The sequence below is a fragment of the Oncorhynchus keta genome, unplaced genomic scaffold, assembly GCF_023373465.1.
Source record: "Oncorhynchus keta strain PuntledgeMale-10-30-2019 unplaced genomic scaffold, Oket_V2 Un_contig_13537_pilon_pilon, whole genome shotgun sequence".
Taxonomy (NCBI): domain Eukaryota; kingdom Metazoa; phylum Chordata; class Actinopteri; order Salmoniformes; family Salmonidae; genus Oncorhynchus; species Oncorhynchus keta.
In genome coordinates this window covers 5,067-15,340 of record NW_026278259.1, presented here as the reverse complement: position 1 = coordinate 15,340, position 10,274 = coordinate 5,067, and the positions used below count along the sequence as shown (strand labels likewise).

At 43.0% G+C, this 10,274-nt stretch overlaps 1 long non-coding RNA gene across 44 annotated transcripts; it reads left to right on the top strand.

Annotated features, from left to right (window-relative positions):
• The first annotated feature begins 5,421 nt into the window (after positions 1-5,421).
• Positions 5,422-8,757, top strand: LOC127918173 (uncharacterized). Of its 44 annotated transcripts, none has more exons than XR_008099266.1 (9): positions 5,422-5,516; positions 5,593-6,132; positions 6,209-6,246; positions 6,481-6,710; positions 6,905-7,064; positions 7,637-7,828; positions 7,943-8,246; positions 8,361-8,474; positions 8,671-8,757. It is a non-coding gene; the product is annotated as an uncharacterized LOC127918173 (long non-coding RNA). The 44 variants fall into 44 exon arrangements; XR_008099272.1 differs by having other exon boundaries at positions 8,711-8,738; XR_008099274.1 differs by having other exon boundaries at positions 7,943-8,284; positions 8,361-8,436; positions 8,671-8,712.
• Positions 8,758-10,274: the final 1,517 nt, after the last annotated feature.

The following is a 10,274-nucleotide window of genomic DNA, read 5'->3' as shown; positions in this document are numbered from 1 at the left end:
TGGCAGCACCCAATCCAACCTCTATATGTATGTCTGTCTTTGGGAGGGGTTAGGATGAAGTGGAAATATAATTTCGGTTGGACCTCTTGTACAATTGACAAATAAAGTGACATTAATCCAAATTGCCTCAAGAGACATATTCATCATCACTTACTGCTATTCGTGTTGAGATCTTCTGGTCTCCCGCTGAGGAGCTCTGGCATTTCTGTTCTCCATTAACTCTGCTGTAGTCTGGAGGTTGTTGGTTCGAAGCCCGGTTCCCCTTGGTTTTCCTATTCCCGGGTCCCTGATGCACAATGTTCAGCAGGTGAAGAGTACTCTCGTGTTCCCGGTCAGAGTTCTCGGCCTGGCCTCGCTGGTACCGGTTCTCACAGGTGGAGTGATGCCTTCGACACAGTTCTATCCGCGCGCGTAACCGTTCCACTATGGCGCTGTGAAGCTGCGGGACGGCAGAGCCCCGGGAGGTCGCGAGCGGCCCCGCAACCCCCCCGCCTGGCATAGAGCCCACCATACCAAGACCTAACATTGGTACGAACCCTCCTGCTGCGGGCTGTGCGGGAGTTGCTTCTCCCATGCCCTCTGGCTCCCCGCAAGAAGTTCTATCAAAAAAAGGTTACCCGTGTTTTTAGAGAGACCACAATAAAAACATCGAATATTAAACAGCTCTCTAATGATTAGGAATGATAATCATACAAAATATATATTTACAAAAAATATATATACTTTAGCATATTTGCCACTATTACCTGAATGGAATAAGAACAAGTCCCCACGAGGTCCTTTACTGATTTGATGACCGACTATTCGGTTCCGAATACACCACATGCAACGTGAATACCCTAACCTACTTCAGTCTCCTGTAATTCGACAGGAAATCAGAAAGGACGAAAACTTAAATGTATCACGAACAATAGCATTTTAGTAGCCAAATTGACTAGAAGCGTTTTACGCAAATTGCGTTTACAATGAGTAGCTTACACATATGATCATAAAATAACCTACCACACTTTGCGACGAATACTAACTATGTATTCAACGTGGACGAGTCATCACCAAAACAGAAGGTTATATTGGGAAAATACACGAAACTTCCAGCGACTCACGACATGATTTTTTTTTTACATTAGCAAAAAAAAAAAAAAATCCCCCGTTCCCCTCGTCCTGATCAAAAACAGATGGTTAGCCTACATTTTGGTCAATTCTGAAAATAACGAAACTGTAAAGACACGGGTAAGAAACGCCGAGGAGCGAACACACAAACTGATAGTGATTCTAGCTGGGCTGTGTCAAGTATTCCATTGACAATCATTTGTCCGTCCGAGCTGTAGCCTACACGGAGGCACGGGAATTGCGGGGGTACTAGACTCTCATTGTATGAGTGAGTATTCCTTCCTCTGGTCATGAAATACGCATATGGATGATGGTGCCCAAACGCACACTCTAGTGTAGGGCAATATGAACTACACACTGAGAGATGACCAGGCTGCTGTGGTGATAGGACAGAGACACGGGTGTTATTAACATGGGAATATTAGGCAGTGACTGTCAGATGTTCATGATTGTCGTGGAGTAGTGTGCCCTTCCACTCCTTTTAACTTTTAAGCATGATAAGGCGCACCAGAAGTGAACCTGTGAATGTGAGACAGTCAAAGGAGGTCTAAGCTAAGTACTTCATTCTGATCAAGTAAAAACGTAAATAAAAACAATCCAGTGACAACTACAGCAGACACAGTAAGTAGGATAGTAAAACACGACTTACCCAATAAACAAACACCAGGCGGTGTAATGTCACACGACTTACCCAATAATAGATTTACCCAACACCAGGTGGTGTAATGTTACACATGACTTACCCAACATCAGGTGGTGTAACGTAACACATGACTTACCCAATAATAGATTTACCCAACACCAGGTGGTGTAATGTAACACATGACTTACCCAATAATAGATTTACCCAACATCAGGTGGTGTAACGTAACACATGACTTACCCAATACCAGGTGGTGTAATCTAACACATGACTTACCCAATAATAGATTTACCCAACACCAGGTGGTGTAATGTAACACATGACTTACCCAACATCAGGTGGTGTAACATAACACATGACTTACCCAATACCAGGTGGTGTAATCTAACACATGACTTACCCAATAATAGATTTACCCAACACCAGGTGGTGTAATGTAACACATGACTTACCCAATAATAGATTTACCCAACATCAGGTGGTGTAACGTAACACATGACTTACCCAATACCAGGTGGTGTAATCTAACACATGACTTACCCAATAATAGATTTACCCAACACCAGGTGGTGTAATGTAACACATGACTTACCCAACATCAGGTGGTGTAACATAACACATGACTTACCCAATACCAGGTGGTGTAATCTAACACATGACTTACCCAATAATAGATTTACCCAACACCAGGTGGTGTAATCTAACACATGACTTACCCAATAATAGATTTACCCAACACCAAGTGGTGTAATGTAACACATGACTTACCCAATAATAGATTTACCCAACACCAGGTGGTGTAACGTAACACATGACTTACCCAATAATAGATACACCCAACACCAGGTGGTGTAATGTGTGGCCTAGTTGGAGGGATGCTGCTCATCTCATGGCACTGATGATGAGGATGTCGTTGACTCACCCAACCAGGTACTTGTCAAGTGAGGTGCCACAAATTACACACACTGTGGACTGAATCGATCTGGATGATGATGGTATAATGTGTTCTGGTTTGGCGAGTTCACCCGTTCAACAAAATACTTTACAACTGTCCAAAATAGCATCCTGTACCCTAGTTTCCTATTTGCTTGACCTGCACCAATAGGCCGATCCCCTCTGTGATGTCATGCTGCTGTAGTGACAGCCAGCTCTCTAACTCCCTCCACTGGTGCATGCTTGACATGGCCTCAGCATGGCTTTATGCAGCCTGGTTTGAGCTCACAAAATGGCAGTGGGAATAGGCCGTGCTGTCCAGGGATCCCGACCCTATTGAACCCTATCGAAGTTGACATTTAAAATGGCTAGGGACGTCCCTAAGGATCCCAGTCAGCACTAACCCCCTCAGTAGTGTTCTCACCATGGACTGGAGAAATGCACATGTACAGTATCTGTCACCTACAGCAGAGGACAGTGACTGGCTACTTATCCTGTGTGTAGTAGCAGTGGACCTCATTGGACTGACTGAGTGACTCAGGTCAGGGAGTGGGCCTCATTGGTCAGACTGACTGAGTGACTCAGGTCAGGGAGGCAGTCATAGGGCGCTACATATTCATTGCCAAACCCACTGGCTCCAGGTCATCTATAAGTCTCTGAAAGGTAAAGCCCGGCCTTGTCTCAGCTCACTGGTCACCATAGTAACACCCACCTGTAGCACGTGCTCCAGCAGGTATATCTCACTTGTCATCCCCAATGCCAACACTTCCTTTGGACGCCTTTCCTTCCAGTTCTCTGCTGCCAATGACTAGAACAAATTGCAAAACTCTCTGAAGCTGGAGTCTCATATCTCCCTCTCTAACTTTAAGCATCAGCTGTCAGAGCAGCTTACCGTTCACTGTACCTGTACACAGCCCATCTGTAAATAGCCCACACAACTACCTCATCCCCATATTGTTACTTATCTTCTTGCTATTTTGCACCCCAGTATCTCTACTTGCACATCATCATCTGCACATCTATCACACCAGTGTTAATGCTAAATAAAATAAAATTGGATTTGATTTGATTTCTAATTATTTCACCTTTATGGCCTATTTATTGCCTTACCTCCCTAATCTTCTACATTTACACACACTGTACATACATTTTTCCTATTGTGTTATTGACTGTATGTTTATGTGTAACTCTGTTGTTGTTGTTTGTGTCTCACTGCTTTGTTTTATCTTGGCCAGGTCACAGTTTGTAAATGGGAACTTGTTCTCAACTGGCCTACCTGGTTAAATAAAGGTGAAATAAATAAATAAATAAATAAATAAATAAAAGGGAGTGGGCCTCATTGGACAGACTGAGTGACTCAGGTCAGGGAGTGGCTCTCATTGGACAGACTGACTGACTCAGGTCAGGGAGTGGCTCTCATTGGACAGACTGAGTGACTCAGGTCAGGAGTGGCTCTTTGGCTGGACAGACTGACTCAGGTCAGGGAGTGGCTCTTACTGGATAGACTGAATTGACTCAGGTCGGGAGTGGCTCTCATTGACAGACTGACTGACTCAGGTCAGGAGTGGCCTCATTGACAGACTGGCGTGACTCAGGTCAGGGAGTGGCTCTCATTGGATAGACTGACTGACTCAGGTCACTGGACAGAGTGACTCAGGTCAGGAGTGGCTCTCATTGGACAGACTGACTGACAGGTCAGGAGTGGCTCTCATTGACAGACTGACTGACTCCAGGTCAGGGAGTGGCTCTCAGGGGGAGGTTTGCATTTAAATGAAGATTTTATGACTTGTGCGGCTGTGCCAGCTAGGTGACCACTCTGCAGAGCCGTCTCCAGCACAAGATCCATGATGAAAACTGCTGAACTAGAAAAACACCTTATAATGCTAAACTACTTGCACTAACCATACAAACACTTCAGTTGTTTTTTTTTTTTTACACTTGACGATTTATTGATGTCCACAGCTTGAGTCTAATATAATACAGGAATAACAGTGTTATTTTGTGTATCCTCAATGTACCACATTTTACTCATAACATTGGCATTGTTTGGCATATTGCTTCACAAAATAATCAAGACAACGTATTTGCATAAATTAATGTTGTAGAGCCATTGTTTTTTTGTTTTGTTTTTGACAATTCTTTTCAACTGAAAAACACTTAATAAATTAATACATTAATTCACAAGCAATCCAACAAATGGATCAAATGCTTTTACAGGAGTAGAAATCAGAAGAGCCAACATGTCCTCTACTTAATACCTACCGTATGTCGACTCAGTAAGGGGCCCGCGTCCCAAATTACATCCTATCCTCTACAGTGCACCACTTCTGACCAGGGGCAACAGGGCTCGAGTCAAAAACAGCACACTATATATAGGGAATAAGGGTGCTATTTGGGACGCACAAGCCAGTAAAATAGATAGACCCTATTGGGCAGCTTTTCTCTATTCCACTCAGTCAGGTGTGTATTATATACCTCTACAACAACACACAATCTACCACCCACGACACAACATACACAGCTCATTCACTTACATGTTACTCTCTCAACACAATCAATTACATTATCCATTTCACATCAGACAGAGAGGGTCCATCCGAGATAGTGTGACCTGGTCAACATGGGGTTAGGGTGCTATTTCGGATGCAGACAGAAGAAACAGAGAAACAACCCTTTTCAATCACTATCCGTTCTTTGTGAATCACAGTTCACATAGCAAGGGCTTTTTTTTATCAGTGCAAGTCAACTACAGGTCTCTGTGTAGATTTATGGATCACTAGTCAACTACAGGTCTCTCTGTGTAGATGTATGGATCACTAGTCAACTACAGGTCTCTGTGAAGATGTATGGATCACTAGTTAACTACAGGTCTCTGTGAAGATGTATGGATCACTAGTCAACTACAGGTCTCTCTGTGTAGATGTATGGATCACTAGTCAACTACAGGTCTCTGTGTAGATGTATGGATCACTAGTCAACTACAGGTCTCTGTGTAGATGTATGGATCACTAGTCAACTACAGGTCTCTGTGAAGATGTATGGATCACTAGTCAACTACAGGTCTCTCTGTGTAGATGTATGGATCACTAGTCAACTACAGGTCTCTGTGAAGATGTATGAATCACTAGTCAACTACAGGTCTCTGTGAAGATGTATGGATCACTAGTCAACTACAGGTCTCTGTGAAGATGTATGGATCACTAGTCAACTACAGGTCTCTCTGTGTAGATGTATGGATCACTAGTCAACTACAGGTCTCTGTGAAGATGTATGGATCACTAGTCAACTACAGGTCTCTGTGAAGATGTATGGATCACTAGTCAACTACAGGTCTCTGTGTAGATGTATGGATCACTAGTCAACTACAGGTCTCTCTGTGTAGATGTATGGATCACTAGTCAACTACAGGTCTCTGTGTAGATGTATGGATCACTAGTCAACTACAGGTCTCTGTGTAGATGTATGGATCACTAGTCAACTACAGGTCTCTGTGTAGATGTATGGATCACTAGTCAACTACAGGTCTCTGTGAAGATGTATGGATCACTAGTCAACTACAGGTCTCTGTGAAGATGTATGGATCACTAGTCAACTACAGGTCTCTCTGTGTAGATGTATGGATCACTAGTCAACTACAGGTCTCTGTGTAGATGTATGGATCACTAGTCAACTACAGGTCTCTGTGTAGATGTATGGATCACTAGTCAACTACAGGTCTCTGTGTAGATGTATGGATCACTAGTCAACTACAGGTCTCTCTCTGTGTAGATGTATGGATCACTAGTCAACTACAGGTCTCTGTGTAGATGTATGGATCACTAGTCAACTACAGGTCTCTGTGTAGATGTATGAATCACTAGTCAACTACAGGTCTCTGTGTAGATGTATGGATCACTAGTCAACTACAGGTCTCTGTGAAGATGTATGGATCACTAGTCAACTACAGGTCTCTGTGAAGATGTATGGATCACTAGTCAACTACAGGTCTCTCTGTGTAGATGTATGGATCACTAGTCAACTACAGGTCTCTCTCTGTGTAGATGTATGGATCACTAGTCAACTACAGGTCTCTGTGTAGATGTATGGATCACTAGTCAACTACAGGTCTCTGTGTAGATGTATGGATCACTAGTCAACTACAGGTCTCTGTGTAGATGTATGGATCACTAGTCAACTACAGGTCTCTGTGTAGATGTATGGATCACTAGTCAACTACAGGTCTCTCTGTGTAGATGTATGGATCACTAGTCAACTACAGGTCTCTCTGTGTAGATGTATGGATCACTAGTCAACTACAGGTCTCTCTGTGTAGATGTATGGATCACTAGTCAACTACAGGTCTCTCTGTGTAGATGTATGGATCACTAGTCAACTACAGGTCTCTGTGTAGATGTATGGATCACTAGTCAACTACAGGTCTCTGTGAAGATGTATGGATCACTAGTCAACTACAGGTCTCTGTGTAGATGTATGGATCACTAGTCAACTACAGGTCTGTGAAGATGTATGAATCACTAGTCAACTACAGGTCTCTGTGAAGATGTATGGATCACTAGTCAACTACAGGTCTCTGTGAAGATGTATGGATCACTAGTCAACTACAGGTCTCTCTCTGTGTAGATGTATGGATCACTAGGCAACTACAGGTCTCTGTGAAGATGTATGGATCACTAGTCAACTACAGGTCTCTGTGTAGATGTATGGATCACTAGTCAACTACAGGTCTCTGTGTAGAAGTATGGATCACTAGTCAACTACAGGTCTCTGTGTAGATGTATGGATCACTAGTCAACTACAGGTCTCTGTGAAGATGTATGGATCACTAGTCAACTACAGGTCTCTGTGTAGATGTATGGATCACTAGTCAACTACAGGTCTCTGTGAAGATGTATGGATCACTAGTCAACTACAGGTCTCTGTGAAGATGTATGGATCACTAGTCAACTACAGGTCTCTCTGTGTAGATGTATGGATCACTAGTCAACTACAGGTCTCTGTGTAGATGTATGGATCACTAGTCAACTACAGGTCTCTGTGTAGATGTATGGATCACTAGTCAACTACAGGTCTCTGTGAAGATGTATGGATCACTAGTCAACTACAGGTCTCTGTGTAGATGTATGGATCACTAGTCAACTACAGGTCTCTGTGTAGATGTATGGATCACTAGTCAACTACAGGTCTCTGTGTAGATGTATGGATCACTAGTCAACTACAGGTCTCTGTGTAGATGTATGGATCACTAGTCAACTACAGGTCTCTGTGAAGATGTATGGATCACTAGTCAACTACAGGTCTCTGTGTAGATGTATGGATCACTAGTCAACTACAGGTCTCTGTGAAGATGTATGGATCACTAGTCAACTACAGGTCTCTGTGAAGATGTATGGATCACTAGTCAACTACAGGTCTCTGTGAAGATGTATGGATCACTAGTCAACTACAGGTCTCTGTGTAGATGTATGGATCACTAGTCAACTACAGGTCTCTGTGAAGATGTATGGATCACTAGTCAACTACAGGTCTCTGTGTAGATGTATGGATCACTAGTCAACTACAGGTCTCTGTGTAGATGTATGGATCACTAGTCAACTACAGGTCTCTGTGTAGATGTATGGATCACTAGTCAACTACAGGTCTCTGTGTAGATGTATGGATCACTAGTCAACTACAGGTCTCTGTGAAGATGTATGGATCACTAGTCAACTACAGGTCTCTGTGTAGATGTATGGATCACTAGTCAACTACAGGTCTCTGTGAAGATGTATGGATCACTAGTCAACTACAGGTCTCTGTGTAGATGTATGGATCACTAGTCAACTACAGGTCTCTCTGTGTAGATGTATGGATCACTAGTCAACTACAGGTCTCTCTGTGTAGATGTATGGATCACTAGTCAACTACAGGTCTCTCTGTGTAGATGTATGGATCACTAGTCAACTACAGGTCTCTGTGTAGATGTATGGATCACTAGTCAACTACAGGTCTCTCTGTGTAGATGTATGGATCACTAGTCAACTACAGGTCTCTCTGTGTAGATGTATGGATCACAAAATTCAACCGTAAAAAATAACACACTTATTCCGCAAAGATCTGAGCTCAAATTATTCTGAGCCATATTACCTCCCCCCAAACCCCACCCCCCTTGCCAGTAAAAAATAATGATAATAATAATAACAACAACAACAATAATGATAGAAAAACATGAACATGTAACCATTAGCAACCATCAATAACACCATCGTCGATCTAATCAAAAGCAACTTTTGGCCGTACTGGTCGTCAATTCTTCAGTGCGTACCAAATGGCATCCTATTCACTACAGTGTACTACTTTAGACCAGGGCCTATAGTGAACTACTTTAGACCAGGGCCTATAGTGCACTACTTTGGACCAGGGCCTATAGTGTGCTACTTTAGACCAGGGCCCATAGTGAACTACTTTAGACCAGGGCCCATAGTGCACTACTTTAGACCAGGGCCTATAGTGAACTACTTTAGACCAGGTCATATAGTGTACTACTTTAGACCAGGGCCTATAGTATTCTACTTTAGACCAGGGCATATAGTGAACTACTTTAGACCAAGTCATATAGTGTACTACTTTAGACCAGGGCCTATAGTATTCTACTTTAGACCAGGGCATATAGTGAACTACTTTAGACCAAGTCATATAGTGTACTACTTTAGACCAGGGCCTATAGTATTCTACTTTAGACCAGGGCCTATAGTGAACTACTTTAGACCAGGGCACATAGTGAACTACTTTAGACCAGGTCATATAGTGTACTACTTTAGACCAGGGCCTATAGTATTCTACTTTAGACCAGGGCCTATAGTGAACTACTTTAGACCAGGTCATATAGTGTACTACTTTAGACCAGGGCCTATAGTATTCTACTTTAGACCAGGGCCTATAGTGAACTACTTTAGACCAGGGCCTATAGTATTCTACTTTAGACCAGGGCCTATAGTGAACTACTTTAGACCAGGGCCTATAGTGAACTACTTTAGACCAGGTCATATAGTGTACTACTTTAGACCAGGGCCTATAGTATTCTACTTTAGACCAGGGCCTATAGTGAACTACTTTAGACCAGGGCCTATAGTGAACTACTTTAGACCAGGGCCTATAGTGAACTACTTTAGACCAGGGCCTATAGTGAACTACTTTAGACCAGGGCCTATAGTGAACTACTTTAGACCAGGGCCTATAGTATTCTACTTTAGACCAGGGCCTATAGTGTACTACTTTAGACCAGGGCCCATAGTTGACTACTTTAGACCAGGGCCTATAGTGCACTACTTTAGACCAGGGCCTATAGTGAAATACTTTAGACCAGGGCCCATAGTGTACTACTTTAGACCAGGGCCTATTGTGAACTACTTTAGACCAGGGCCCATAGTGAACTACTTTAGACCAGGGCCTATAGTGAACTACTTTAGACCAGGGCCTATAGTGAACTACTTTAGACCAGGGCCTATAGTGAACTACTTTAGACCAGGGCCTATAGTGAACTACTTTAGACCAGGGCCCATAGTGAACTACTTTAGACCAGGGCCCATAGTGCACTACTTTAGACCAGGGC